Below are 15848 nucleotides of genomic sequence, written 5' to 3'. Positions count from 1 at the left end.
GGTCAGTGTGGCTGTAGTAAGATGAACTGGGGTGGAGGGAGACATAAAGGGTGAGTCAGAGAAGTAGTGGGATGAGAGTAGACTACAGGCATTTTGGCTCTCACTCTGAAGAAGTCACAGTGGAGAGCCATTGGAGAGTTAGGAGAAAGAATAACTGCTCAGACTTACATATTAAAAGGGTAGAGAATCAGCAATAAATAAGAGTTTTTGTGGTTGGAAGTACTGTGTCATTTGTGATATAAAGGCCTAAGACCCAAGGCTGTCACCTCCAGCTTCATTTTCTACCATTTCTGTACTTCTTTCATCATGTTCTGGACACTCCAGTATTCTGTTCTCCAGGTGAAAGTGTTTCTTTTCTGGGTTTCTGCTGCAACTCTTCCCTCTACCAAGACCTCTGTTAACCTTCATCTCCACCTGGCCACCTCTTGACACTCAGATCTCAGACTAAACACCGTGTCCTTGAGGAATTTCATGACCATGATCTCTCAAGTAGCCCACTCACTCTCCATCAGCACACTCAATCTTATTACCCTGATTATCTCTTTATCTCACCAAACAGCTTTTTCTAATTAGAATTTATTTTTTAGAGAAATTTCAGGTTCACAGCAAAATTGAGTGGAAAGTTAAGAGGGTTCCCTGCTATTCACTGAATGTTTGTGTCCACCCAAAATTTATATGTTGAAACTTTAATGTCCAAGATGATAGAACTTGAGAATGGGCCTTTGAGATTTAATTAGGTCATAACTTCATTATGGGATTAACACCCTAATAAAAAGAGACCAAAGAGAGCTTGTTTATTTTCTCTCTCCACTCCCTTCCTCCCTCCCCCTCTCCCTTTCTCTCCACCATGTGAGGGCAAACCAAGGTGTCCATCTGAAAACCAGAAAGAGGGCCATCATCAGGAACTGAATCGTCCAGCACTTTGATCTTAGACTTTCCAGCCTTCAGAACTGTGAGAAAAATATTCTTATTGTTTAAGTCATTCAGTCTATGGTATTTTTGTTATGGTAGCCTGAACTGACTAAGACATTATATTTACACACATCTACACACACACACACACACACACACACACACACACACAGCCTCCCCTGCCACCAACATCCCTCACTAGAGTGGTACACTTGCTACAATCAATGAGCCAACATTGATACATCATTAGCACCCAAAGTCCAAAGTTCATATTAGGGTTCAGTCTTAGTTTGTATATTCTATGAGTTTTGACAAATGTATAATGTCGTGTATCCACAATTTTAGAATCAGAGGAAATAGTTTCAATGCCCTAAAAAGCCTCTGTGCTCTAATTGTTCATCTCTTCCTCCCCCCAGACTCCTTCTTGTCAACCACAGACTTTTTACTGCCTTCATATTTTGCCTTTTCCAGAATGTCATATAGTTGGAATTTTACAGTATGTAGACTTTCCAGACTGACTTCTTTCACCTAATAATATGCATTTAAAGTTTCTCCATGTCTTTTTTATGGCTTGATAGTGAGTTTTGTTTTAGCACTCAATACCATTTCATTGTTTGGATGTACCACAGTTTATCCATCCATCCACTTATTAAAGGACATCTTGGTTGCTTCCAAGTTTTGGGAATTATAAATAAAACAGCTATAAACAGCTGTGTGCAGGTTTTTAATGTGGACATAGTTTTTAATTCATTTGGGTCAATACCAAAGAGTCTAATTACTGGATTGTACAGTTACAGTATATTTAGTTTTGTAAGAAACTGCTGAACTGTCTTCTAGAATGGTTGTACCACTTCACATTCCCACCAGCGAGGAATGAGAGTTCCTGTTGCTCCACAGTTTCACCAACATTTGATGTTGTCAGTGTTCTAGATTTTGGCCATTCAATAGGTATATAGTGATATCTCACTTTAATTTGCAATTACCTTATGATGCATGATGTCAAATACCTTTTCATATGCTTACCTATATTTGTCAAAGTATGTCTTATTTGGTAAGAAGCCTGTTCAGATTTTTTGCCAATTTTTTAGTTGGATTGTTAATTCTCTTGTTGTTAAGTATTGAATTCTTTGTGTAAGAACACTTTTTATTAAAAATCGTTTATCAGATATGTATTTTAGAAATATTTTATTCCAGTCTGTGGCTTCTTATTTTCTTGACAATGTTTTTCATCATCTAACATTTTTGTGTCTACTTGTTTATGTACATATTGTTTGTTTTTCTCAAATAGAAAATAAACTCCATGATGATGGAGACTATTTTTGTGCCTGGCAAATAGTAGGTAGCAAATAAATAGTGAGTGATTGAATTGTTTGAATTTGAGTAAGCTTTTTTTGTATTTTTATGGCTTAGCTACAAGGAGAGCCTATTATATGGAGATAACAACAATGAAGACAAACCTATGTACATATATATAGAAAATAAGTTATGTAAACCATATTCCTGCAACTTGGTGCTTTACTTGGTTAGCAATTCAGTTTTTGAGTACAGTTGTTATGCATGCAATTATACATAACTTGCTATTTTTCAAAGCACTTTAATTCATTAAAATATAATTTGCCATCTATGAAAATATACCAATTAAAACAGTGAAAAAGCAAGGCATGAAGTTGAAGAAGATATTTGCAATGTGTAATTGACAAAGCACTCCTCCTATGCAGAATATAAACCAAAATTCTACAAATGAATTATAAAAGGCCAACAACCCAGTGGAGAAATGGGCAAAAACTCCAAACAGGCACTTCACTTCATACACACACACACACACACACACACACACACACACACACACACACACAAGATGATCAACTTCATTAACTCTTAAAGAAGTACAAATTAAAACTACAATGTGATAGCTTGTACTTACATACCAGAATGGCTAAAATATAAGAGATTGATTATACAAAATGATGGTAAAGATGTGGTACAGCAATTTTTTGAAAACTGTTTAGTTAAATAGCTACTAAAAATGTTTACATACCCTATACCCCAGTAACTTCCATTCCTAGGTATAAACCCCACAGAAAAGTACATATATATTCATTTAGACATGTATAAGAACATCTAAAGTAGCACTATCCATTATAGCCAAATGCTAGAAACAATCTGAATTCGTATCAACATGATGAATAAAGTATTGTATAGTCACCCAATGGAACACTGTACAAGGATGACACCATAATACACAACAACATGGGTGAATCTCAGAAACCTAATGTCAAGCAAAAGAGAACAGATAATCAACAAAAGCAAAACCGAACAAAAAATGCAACACAGTGTAAGATTTTATTCATATGTAATTCAAAAATAGTCAAATCTAATTTGTAGTGTTAGAAGTAAAGATGGTGGTTGCCCTTGAGGAAGGCTGGTTAGTGACTGGAAGGGAGTATTCAGGGGCCTTTCTTGGTGCTGTGAATATTCTTTTCTGTGATCTGGGTGCTGGTGACTCAGGTGTATTTGCTTTGTAAAAACTTATCAAATGTATACTTAGGCTTTTTGCATTTTTCTTTATGTATATTAAATGTTGGTAAAAATTTTATTTATAATATGTTAATTAACCTTCCACTAATTACATATTTCTTAGATAATTCAGAAGGTACCTTAGAATGTGTTTTTTCCTTGCGATGTTTTTGTTGAAGTGATCAAGTTTATGGGGTTTTCTGCAGTTTGTATTGTGTTGATTGCATTTCTGTGGTATTGATGAATGTGCTCCCCTGAGCCTTGTTTTGCTATAAATTGGTAGTTAAATTTAGTGATTGATCAAATTTAGATTTAATTTATTTTGGTAATAGTACTTCATAACTTATGCTGGGTATTCCAACAGGAGATACACATTATCTGTTTTGTTATTTTTTTCTCTTTGGGGGACTTTAGCAACCACTGATGATTATTCTCTAGATCCCTTAATTCATAGCCATACCATTCCAAAGGGTAATGTTCTGTTTTTATTTATTTATTAGCTAGAGTAGTCCAGCTAAACAGAAACTTCTCCTCAACAACTACTAGAGTTCCCTGAGGTACAGTTCATAAAAGAAAGACAAGAGAGGTGCTTGACTCTCTCCCTTTATTGATAAATTTTTAAAATATGAAGTGACTCCCTGGGATGCCTCAAATGATGACCAGTGCTTTTTTTTTTTACTATTACTATGAACCCATCATCATGATGAACACATATATGAGGTGTTCTAAATCCATTGCAGTTGTCTTTATTGGTGCACACGTTTTTCTATGTTGGGCTACTGGGAGCTTATTTAAGTTGGACTCCAAGTCCTTTGCAAACAACTTTAGTAGTATTTGATAACTTCCTTCCTTTCTGGTATGTCAAGTTTTTCCAAGTTCATTGTTTACATTTTCTGCCCCAGATTTGAATCAGCCATTACTTCAAGGAGTCCTGAAGTATTTAGAGACCACAATCTGGAGGCTACAAGTGCTTATTGCACCAGGCTTTATCATTATTTGCAGTCTTTTTTTCTGTGGACAGAAATAAAAAAGTCTTAAAAGATAAAATTCATCATGAACTCATACTGATTCTTCTAATACAGAGTCAGACTATAGAGTTTTAACTTAATTTCACTAATCTTACATTGACTGGTACCTTCTGTCTTCTACATCAAAACACCAATATTGGTAACACCAATATTATTACTTACCACACTAAACAGAGAGTAGCCTGAGGGTATATTGCTAGCAGTACTTTCCAGGATATAATTAGTTTAAAAAGCTTAAAATATTTTGCAAGTTATTTTTAAACAATTACCATTAGCCCAAAAGGAATGACCATATACATTACTGTGTTTTAAAATCAGTTGTAATGATTTATTCTGGTGGTGATTTTTCTTATTTGAGCAATTAATATAGTAAATTATATTTTTAGATACCCTAATATTGCATTTCTAAAATAGCTCCAAATGAAGAATCCTATGTAGATTTTTTGCATCAATATTCATACATAAAGTTGGTCTGTGGGATACTTTGGGGCTATTTTTGTTGGTTTTACAATCATAACTTTGTAAAATGAATTTGAGAATTGGAAGTTCTCTTTTTTCCTATACTCAGGAACAGTAGAAATAACATCAGGCAAAGATGCAATGGCAATTCAATGGGGAAAAGATAGTCTTTTCAACAAATGGTGCTAAAAAAGTTGGATATCAATAGGCAAAAAAGGAAAGTTGATCACACTATTTATAAAATTAACATATAATGGATAATAGAATTAAATGTAAAGCCTAAAGCTATAAAACTTCTAACAAATAACAGAAAGTCTTAGCGAACATTTGTTAGGCAAAAATGTCTTTAAAAACTCATAAAAGCATAATCCATAAAAGAGTAAAAATGACAAATTGTACTTCATCAAAATTTTAAAACTTTTGCTCTTCAAAAAACGCTATTAGGAAAATGAAAAGACAGACCATGGACCAGGAAGACACATTTGTAAAACAGATATGTCATAAGCAACTTGTATTCATAATATATATTAAAAACTTTCAAACTAATAATAAGTAAACAAACAACCCAATTTAAAAATGGGGCAAAGACACAAACAGTTATTTCACCAAAGAAGAACTATTAATGGAAAATAAAGACACAAAAATATACTCGACAACAGTTATTAGGGAAATGCAAAATAAAACCACAACAAGATACCACTTGTCAACAAATAATAGACTAATGCTACTATTTGTCAACAAATAGTAGACGAATACTCTAATGCTATGTCATAATGCCTAAGATATTCACCTCACTTTTTCTTGTCACATAGGAATTCTGTCATCTTACATGATCACATGAAGAAAAAGAAGGGTGAGTACAGTATAATACAATATTTTAAGGTGGAAAAGGAGAGATATATAGAGACCATATTAACATAACTTTTATTATAGTATATTGTTCTATTTTTATTATTAGTTATTGTTATTAATCTCTTACTGTGCCTAATTTATAAATTACTTTTTGTCATAGATGTGTATTTATAGGAAAACACATAGTGTATATAGGGTTTGGTACTGTCCATAGTTTTAGGCATCCGCTGGTGGTCTTGGAATGCATCTCCATGGATACAGGGGGACTACTGTACACAAATGTTTATAGCAGCTTTATGCATAGTTTCCAGAACTCCTTTCTGCTCCTTCCCCATAAGTAAAGGGATTTATTCTTTCATCCATCCCGGCCTCCCAGCTACAATGGCTTTTTACCTTAAGGCAGGTAAGAGGGGTTCCTGCAGCAGCAGCCATCTCCCTCTCCCTGGGGAAGCTCCTGCCCATCTTCTGTCTGCTCCTCAAATTTTTTCTGTAAGACCTAGTTGTGTTCTGTGGAGAACACTTTGTGAATGAATATGAACTCCATTTGCATTCATAGCTCTTAGGGATTCTGTACTCTCATACTTGCTCACACTTGGCCTTTATTAACTCATTAAAAAATTTGGCTGCATTATTTTTGTCTTCTTTTACGGTTCCTGGTGTCTCTTCCTCCCATGTTCTGCTACAGCTGAGCTGGTGTTACGCTTTGTCTCTCCTGGGACAGCCTCATTTTTATTTGGATTTCTGACTACTTTTTGCCCTAAAATCTCAGCTCTCGGCTGGGTTGAAATATAACTGTGATTCTGTGGCTTTTTCTGGCCTTTTTGAGTTGACAGTGTAGGAGTGACACTGGTCCTAACTTTCTACATTGTAGGCAGTAGTGAAACTCTGGCTGCAGTTGTTTCTAATCAGTCAAAAAGCTAAAGCTGTTGTCTCCCAGAAAGTATTTATGGATTTTTTGTTGTTTTGTTTCATACGATACAGTTAAAGTTTCTTGATTAGAGTTACCTGAGTCAGTCTCAATACTATCACGTGTCACTTATTTTGAAAATCTTTGAACTAAAATAAGAATTTTTTTACATTGAAAGCTTTTTCTTGCTGTCATATTATTTTACTTTTTGAGGAAAATGAGTCTAGAAGAAAACTTTCAAAATGAATGTTTCTTTGTTTGATTTGACATTTAAACATGGTATAATCCTTCAGTAGAAGAGTCTTGCTCAGCACAAAATATTTTAAAGTAAATGAATCATTGTATATTAATGTTAATTTCAAGAGTAAATGATTCCAATTTTAGATTTTTTTTTAAAATACTAAAATAATGACCTCTCCTCTTTGGCCACTCCTGGCTCAGACGCTCTTTTCCTTCCATCCTGATTGCTTTAGGGACCTCAAGTTTGCCTCTTCTGGTGAGACTGCCTCAGGTCCCATCCTCATGCCTCATTCAGCTCTGCTGAGTGAAGCTTTCACAACCACAGCCTTGATAGTCCTTCTCTAGCTTTTCTCTTTCTTCCTAAGTTCAACAATCACATTCAGTTTCATCCTTGAGCCCTTGCATGTTTATTTTGTGCTATTTCTTTATGGTCTTATCTCTTTAAGACTTTTAATTCTTGCCATAATAACATGTTAGTCACCATTTTGTCCTACTCCGTGGCAAAGTATTATTGAGTTACTTTTCTTTGCTATTGCTTTATTTGTTTCTTTACAACTGCCCTCACCATTTGTATGTTTCTACTTAATTCCTATTTAAATTCTCTTTACATCATTACTCATCTTAAATATGAATACTATTTTAAATCAACTATTAGTTGGAAATTTGTGTAAGAAAGGGTTCTGGGCTACTTTCCAGGCCTGTAAGAATTCTCTTCCAAAGTAATGTAATGTTGGGTCTGAGAGTTCCTTTGCCCTTTCTTGCACCCCAGCCAATTGAGACTGGTACTGTCAGGCTGCTCAATGAGTTTCTCTCTCTTACCTCTTGCAACAGTGGAGGATGCGAGTTCTGAGGCCGAGATGCTGTGGCAGAGTTAAATCGTTCTGCGTGAGAAGGGGCTCAGAATAAATGAAATGGAAGTAGAGAAATCCAGGAGGAAGGAGACAGAGACAGCTGAGGCCATACACTGACATGTGTGTGAGGGAGAAAATGAGAAGAGAGGCTAGGACCCCTTCCCCAGATCTCCTGCAGTAAAGAGACGTACAATAGGAATTTTTTTTCCCAAGGAAATGCCCTGTGTTTTGTAACCAAGTCCTGGGAATTTTTATCAAAATTATGGAAAGCACAGTATGCTTGTAGAGGTTACATGTCTTGTGGAAGATAGTAGTGAAGGGCATAGGTTTTGTGTCAAGTTATGGGCAGTTGAGGCAGAACAAAATCAGCTTTCTCAAACCTTGGTCCTGACTTTGACCAAGTATGCTTATACATGATGTTTACTCCAACCACCACCCTGTGTCTCCCGGTCATGATCTGTCCTCCACTCCCAACCCAAGACATCTTTAATTCAGAAATATTTTCCACAACGTCTATGGCCAAAAGTCAAAAGATTAAAAATGATTCATTTCAAGTGGAAATACGTAATCAACAATTATTTCTATGCTAATTTTATAGCACTAAAGTCACACTGTTACTTTATAAATGGTGTATAAGTTTTATATGTATAAAACTCGATATGCTCATAAAATTATCGTAACCTTTATTCAACCAGTTATTCCAAATGTGTTTATTAGTTAGTTAAAGTTTTTGTTTGAAATAAAATTGCAAGTCAAAGAAATATAACATCTCTCTCTCTTTTTTTCCAGTGTGTATACAACACTGTAGCAAACATAGGAAGCTATTACAGTTTTCAAAACTATATCTTTCGTAATTTACAGCAGACCAAATCAAAATTAACCTCTTTTTGCACTTCTTGGTAGGTTTCTGCAGATCTTCAGAACATGCTGCTGAAATTCTAGGACTACACAGTAGAGACTCTCGGCACAATAATCTGTGCCAAGAGACTTCTCCAAAGCAGAATTCACTTTATATCTCTATACCAGGGAATGTCCATGCCAGTTGTTCATCAGGGGGATTTAGAAAAGTATTCAGGGGATACTTTTTGGAAAACAGGTTATTCTAAGAGTGACTTAGAATGTGTCCTGTGTCGTACCATAAAGCAAGTAGTGTCCTGGCCCCATGAAATCAGAAGTTGGTCCTCTGAATCCACAGGGAAGGGAGCATGTGGGGACCACAGGAAACTCAGAGTGATGGGGCCCCTAACTCTGCAAATAAAGTGCCTATGACACTCTGCCAAAGCCTAGAAGTTGGAAGCCAGCATTTGTTTCACTCTTGTATAGCAGGGTCTATGAAAATTTGCAACCATTATACACTATAAAATAGGATCATTATGTCATATATGAGACCAGCATAATAGCAGAGAAAAGGTTTGTAATAGAAATGACTGGGTCATCTTGAAAGGAAGACAAAACTCTTTTCACATAGAATTCTGTTAAAATAAAAATATGATTCTGCCCAGCCCCTGAGGAAGGGATGATGTCGTTACAATGTTTAAATATAGTAGTTTGGGGGTGTAGGAGGCAGAGAGAGTAACTGAATGTAGTCATTCTGTCAATTAATTAATTGTTGCATTTTAAAGTACATGAAAATGAAACTGATTTTTAACTAAATTTACATATGTGAATTGGAAGGATGAGCTGGATTGGGGTAGAAAGATACTGGGGAATGGGAGGGCTGGTATCCCCAGCAAGGAAAGCAAAATGGGCAAAAAGGCAAGGGTGGGCATGGCTGCGGTGAATACAGGGAGTTACACAAATTACTTTTGTTTGCAGACAAAGCAGGATATTACGTGGGAGCAAGAGAGTAGAAACTCTTTAGTGTGGTGCTTGGAATTAAGCTCAGAAGGATGAACTGAAAGAGGCAGAGAGACAGGAATGGATGAAGCCAGGGATCATCTATACTGAGAAGTCAAACTGAGGCCTGAGGTGGTTTGAGCGTGCACCAGGGTGCTGGCGATGGGAATGGAGAGTAAGGGGTACATCTGAGAGGCATTTCAGAAAAGGAAGAATGGGATTTTGTGATAAATTGGTTATATGGGTTGAAGAAAAAGACTAAAGTGAAGGATGTCTTCAAATTTTCTCAACTTGGAGACCAGAAGAGTTCTGGTGCCCTTGAGTGAAATGGTAAAGTTGAAAAAAATTCAGCATGAAAGAAAATGAAGAAAAGGAGTAAGGCTGTGTTTTGGTCCCATTGAATTTGGTGTGGCTATTGAGTATCCAAGTGGAAAGTATTAAGAGACCTAAAAATGGGAATGTTCCATGAAGGTGGGAGGTCAGGATAGAAGCTGTAGCTCTAAAAGTCATCAACATCAAATCCATACAGATAAAAGTGGATGAAATCTCAGCATCAGAATAAAGACATAAGTTCTGACTCTAAGAATTGGGAATTGGTGCTACATGAGTTTTTTATGTAGTTATTTTTGGCAGCCAGTTCTACATTTCATTCAGTTGATGATAACTGTAAGATTAGGAAAACGTATTTCCTGTCTTTCTATAGGTTTTCCATTATTTCTGTAGTCAAATTTATCCATTACCATCAAGAGACTATATTTGTTTTAGTGATGAACTTTCCTCTAGCAAGCACTAAAATAGAGTCCTGTCTGGCTGTAGATTTTTTAAAATGACACAAACACAACCCATTTTTCCCCTTAATTTTCGGTTCTGAGCTTTCTGACGATGAACTGCACTGTGGTAGAAGAGAGAGGAGGAAGGCGGTGGGTCGAGACAGATCTTTTTATAAAGATCAGCAATTCTCCATGCTTTTATCCCAGGCAAAGATTACATTTAACACCCAGGGGTCTCTGCTGCCTTAGATCCTTTTCAGAATGAGTGGCTGTGGCTCTGCAGATAGTTTGGGGTGTCCTTTCATATTTTGACAGTATTAAATATATCCCAGTGAGCCATAAATCTGTGATTTATCTAAGAATAAATCATATCTCTAATAAGGGACCACTTCTTTTAAATTAGACAAACGCATTATATTAAACAGAGTTTCCAAAAAGTACACAATGTGTCAGACAACCATTTTTAATGAATATAACTTAAAATTCCTCTGTCTTTAAAACAAAGCTATTTCTTTTCAATAAGGAAAAACTGAGAGATTTGCTGAGTTTTGCTGGCTATTGTGTATATTTACTCTTTCAGCAATGGAGAAAGCTAAGGTTCTGCTCATATTTTTCTGTATCCATGTTGCATATTAGGGAAGGAAATGGAAAAGAAAAATAAAGGAGAGAGCCCTTAGGGGCTAAGTTTGATGGAAGTATGCAGGATAGGTCCAAGTGTGGACTAAATTCGTTCATGTCTATGTTAGTATTTCATACAACAACATGTTTAGTGTCATCTCAGGGATTGAGTTGGCCTCATTTGTTGTGGTATCGCTGGTGCTTACCATAGTATCTGAAACACCTGGTGGTGCTCAGCAACTATCTACTGAATAGACATATATTTTGTGCTGAAATGACATGATTATGTCTTAAGCATTCAGATTCTGTCTTTGGTTATTCTAATTTACTAAAGATGTGATCTCTTTACTACTACCGGGCTGGAAGCGAATCTGTGAAAGAGAAAAGATTTTAGATACAAAGATATATCTATTTTTTCATCCAGAGCATAGAATGTTTTACAAACAATTATTTCTCTAAGGTAAGGCATTGCTATGTTCTGTTTAGATTTGTTTTCATTAATGGATTAATAGATTTCAGTGATGGGCAATGAAAAGGAGGGTGTAGGCATATGCAGAAAGGAACACAATTCCTTTAGAGGGTGTAATCTGTTTTAGAGACCTGACTGTCCATAAAAATGAATAAATGAATCAACTGCATAGAGATGTAAAATGTGAACAGCTGAGGATAGATATAAACATGATGGAGATGTCTGTTTCTGGCAATATAATGAACCAAAATATTTTGAGAATCCCTCCAGTGCAAAACACCAGAAAATGCTGGATAAAATGTTTAAATATATGTAATCCATAGCTAAGCTGGTAAAAATAGAAGGAAAATACTTAAAGCTGAAAATAGTAAAGTAATATTCCTGAAAGGTGAGAAATGATCCAATGGCCACCTTGGGATATCTGCCTATTCCAGACAAATTAGAGCTTCAATTTTCAGGGGCTGATCCTGGGAACAGTGACAAAACTTAATATTACAAGTTGGAAAGTCAGATCAGAAATCCGTGTCTAAATCCTTGTTTCCCAAGGAATGGCACGCAGAGAAAAGACAAATTGGAGAAGGGGAGATAAGGAAGTTGCCCTACAAAGGGGGGGAAAAAAAGGAAATTTTTCTTGACTCTAAATGAAAAGAATATCTTCCTTGAAAATGTATAACCATAAATTGGCCATCTCATAGGTGTGGGACCAAAATTTACACTATTCATGTGAGCCAAAAAAAGAAAAACAAAAACAAACTAAGAATTTGGTTGAAATTACTCTCTGGTTGGAAATGCTCTGAGACGCTGTGTAGAAGAGCACACCTTAAACCCAAGCCTCAAATAATTCCCCAGTATAAAATTGAATAAATGCAAACTCACAATTAAAAAAAAAAGACCTTCAGAAGGAAATAAGGCGTCATGAGTGAGAAACTTTTTACTCAATAACAAACAGCAAGATAAGACCATAAAGACTTCAGATTTTCTAATCACACACATGAAAATATAAACTAAACTTGCATAAATATTTAAAGAACTAAAAGAGAAAATTTAACGTAAGGCCATGAAAGAAGAAAACTGGAAGAAATAAGGAGGGAGGTTTCAAAAGAAAAAACATACAGAACTTTCCAAAATAGAAATATAATCATTGAGATTAAAAAATAACAAATGCATTAAAAGGTCAGTTAGACAGAGTTGAATAAAGAATTGATGAAATGGAAAAGAAATGTGAAAAACTGCCCAGAATGTAGTGCAGAGAGACAAAGAGATGAAGTAACAAACATCAAATCAGAGTCCCAGAGGGGAAGAACTGAGTTAGTGGGAAAAAGCAACATTTAAGGAGATAATATATGAGAATTTACTGCTTTGATGAGAGATAAAAGTTATCTCTCACCAAATAAAAACAAATCTGTTTGTACACATTGCAGTGAAGCTACAGAATACCTAAGAAGAGGACAGAATCTTTAATGCAGCCAGTGAGGAAAGATCAGTTACTTATAAAGGAATGACGGTTAGACAGGTTTTGGACTAGGGTTAGACACAAAGGTTCACAGAGGATAAAATTTAAGGAGATACTCTCCAGTTCACCAGCAATAAGGACCTGAAACTCTTGTGAGAAAGGAGTGGCTTTCTCCTTTAAGAACAGAAAATTACTCCTCAATTTAAAAATGATGCTTATAGCAACTGATATTGCCAAAGAGCTATACAATTTTGTCCCTTGTACCTTCTGCCAAGTCATCCTAAAAAAAAAAGTGTCTAAAATCCTCTAGAGAAATACTTCTATGGTTGTGGGAGTGAGAAGATGAGACAATGTGTAGCAATCACTGTGGAGGAAACTACAAGGTTTGTAGATACAAATTTGATACAAAATTTGTTAGATTTCCCAGAATCAGAAAAACTTCACCAAGCCACACAAATAAAAGCTCAAAGTAAAATAGACAGTCATGTTTTACTCCAACCCAATATATAAAATGATGGTTCTTGACACATGTGCTGCCATGTTCAAATTCTCTGTCCAGAGACAGAGTTCAAATTCAAATTCTCTGTCCAGATACCACTAATTAACTATAGCACTCTACTGAGACAGCTCAGACATGATCTCAAAAGCTCTTTAGTACAGGGTTCCTGACAGCAGTCAGCAATGGTTTCCAGTTCACCAATGTATCTCTAGCACCTAGGACAGTTAGTCCTTGAAGCCTTCTTTGTGCTCAGTTATTATTGTAGACAGATTAATGAATTGAATTTGACAAATAAGATTAAATGTGTTTGCCACAATCAGGGTAGTGATTAGTAATAATGAATAATGATACGAGAAGGCTAACCTTTTTTTCCAGTCACTTCCTCAGAATAGATGTGTTCTGAGACATTAAGGCCTTCCAGGTCTGGGAATATGACATCCCATTGGGAAAAACTGGGCATCAAGCTGTCCCATAAATAAGCTTGGAATGGCCTCGTGTGTTTCTGGAGTTTAGTTTATGAAACTGAAAAGTAGTTTTTGGAGGTGATGTCTGTTGATAACTTTGGCTAGCCCCTTTTCCTAATTCGAATTTGACCACCAATTTTCTCCATGGAGCATCAAACCATAAGAACCAGTAGATAGATGGAGACTAGTGTGAACCAGGTTCATGTCTACCAGACCAATTGAAGAGCAAAAGAGTAGGACTTTTTCTTGTCTAGGCTTGATAAGTGCCTGGGAACTAGTGATGAGAAAGTCATGAGTTGAGAACTGAGAATCAGAGAAGAGCATTGATGCACTTAGAAATCTGTGTATCCTTTCAAGGAAGAGCAGCATCAGCTTATGTGCACATTCCTGGAAGGACCTGCCCATCTCCATGTCCAAGATGGCTGAGGGCACACCGAGGCTGGAAAATTCTAGCTTTTCCAGCTGAGCTGATCAGAAAGAAGAAAGGTTCCATCTTGCTCCTTCAGCCAGAGACTGTATATTAGGCTCTTCTTACATTGCTATAAAGAAATACCTGAGACCGGGTAATGATCAAGAAAAGAGGTTTAATTGACTCACAGTTCTGCAGGCTGTGTAGGAAGCATGCTGCCAGCATCTACTTGGCTTCTGAGGAGGCCTCAGGGAGCTTTTACTCATGGTGGAAGGTGAAGGGGGAGCAGGCAAGTCACATGGCCAGAGCAGGAGCAAGAAAGAGAGGCAGGGGAGGGGCGACACACTTTAAACTGCCAGTTCTTGTGAGAACTCATGCATTCACTATCGCGATGATAGCACCAAGCCATGAGCAATCCACCTTCATGACTGAAAACCTCCCACTAAGCCTCATCTCCAACATTGCAGATTATAATTCAAGATGAGATTTACAGGGAATATTGTCCAAACTATATCAGACTGGCAACTTTCTGAATGATATACCACCAGTCCATCGGTCTTGAGATTGCCATAACTTAAGATCACCAGCTGGATCTGAGTTCTAAAGGTGGACAAAACTGATGATACATTTAAGTAAAGTCAGTAGACAGGAGGATAAAGGATAAACCAAAAGCCCAAAATGGGAAGTTCTGATGGAATGGAACTGCTGGATGGGACAATTGCACATGCACAAAAAAATACAGTAATTATAGAGCTTTAATCATAGCAGTGAAATAATTTCGAGAAGAAAGACAAGAATTAAAACTAGTAAGAGGAACTGAGTAAGAGGATGATCACTATTGAGACTCAAATTACTAGTCTAGAAGATAAAGTAGGAGGAATACTTCCCGCAGCAAAAACACAGAGAAGAAAAAATAAAGACCTAGGGTTCAAAACCAGAAGCTCTAACATAAAATAAGAGTTTCCAGAAGAACCAAAGAACAGATGGTGAAGCAATAATTAAACAAATAATAAGAAAAAATATCCCTGAGCTGAAGGCAGACATAAGTCACAGACCGAATTCATAAATTCAAGTTTCAGGCAGGATTAACAAATAAGAATACACTTACACACATTCTGGAAAAAGTCCTGAACTTAAAAGATAATGAGGAAATCTTACAAACTTTCAAACAGAGCAATATTTTTAAATTGAAAAAGAATCAGAGTGGATCAGACTGGAAAACCGAGATAGTTACGTAATATCTGCAGATCATGAGAAAAAAATGACTGCAACCCAGGGATTCCAGTCCTAGCCAAGATATCATTTACCTATCAGGGTAAAAGAAAAATACCTGCTGAAATCCAAGAAGTCAGAGTATACACTGTCTGCATATATATCTGAATAAAATGTTTGAGAAAGAATTTCAGCCAAACAAATGAGCAGAGCAGAGACCTACTAAAAGAGAAGATGAAGAAAGACAATGAGAGCAGCCAGCAATGACCTGTGCCATGTGTGTAGCTTAATTTAAATAGGTAATTTCAGAGTGAATGCTAATGTTTGTAACTACCAAATTAGGATTTTCAAA

At 36.2% G+C, this 15848-nt stretch overlaps 1 long non-coding RNA gene across 2 annotated transcripts in view; it reads left to right on the top strand.

Annotated features, from left to right (window-relative positions):
- LOC105469927 (uncharacterized) overlaps positions 1 to 15848 on the top strand; it is an 86922-nt gene that overhangs the window by 30697 nt on the left and 40377 nt on the right. For both annotated transcript variants that reach the window (XR_011619342.1, XR_011619341.1), the window contains exon 2: positions 5729 to 5769. This is a non-coding gene — a long non-coding RNA (uncharacterized lncRNA). The remainder of the gene's footprint in view (positions 1 to 5728; positions 5770 to 15848) is intronic.

Source organism: Macaca nemestrina, chromosome 2 (assembly GCF_043159975.1).
Source record: "Macaca nemestrina isolate mMacNem1 chromosome 2, mMacNem.hap1, whole genome shotgun sequence".
NCBI classification, from domain to species: Eukaryota; Metazoa; Chordata; class Mammalia; order Primates; family Cercopithecidae; genus Macaca; species Macaca nemestrina.
The sequence above is the reverse complement of the archived record's forward strand: the minus strand, read 5'-3'. Positions and strand labels throughout refer to the sequence as shown.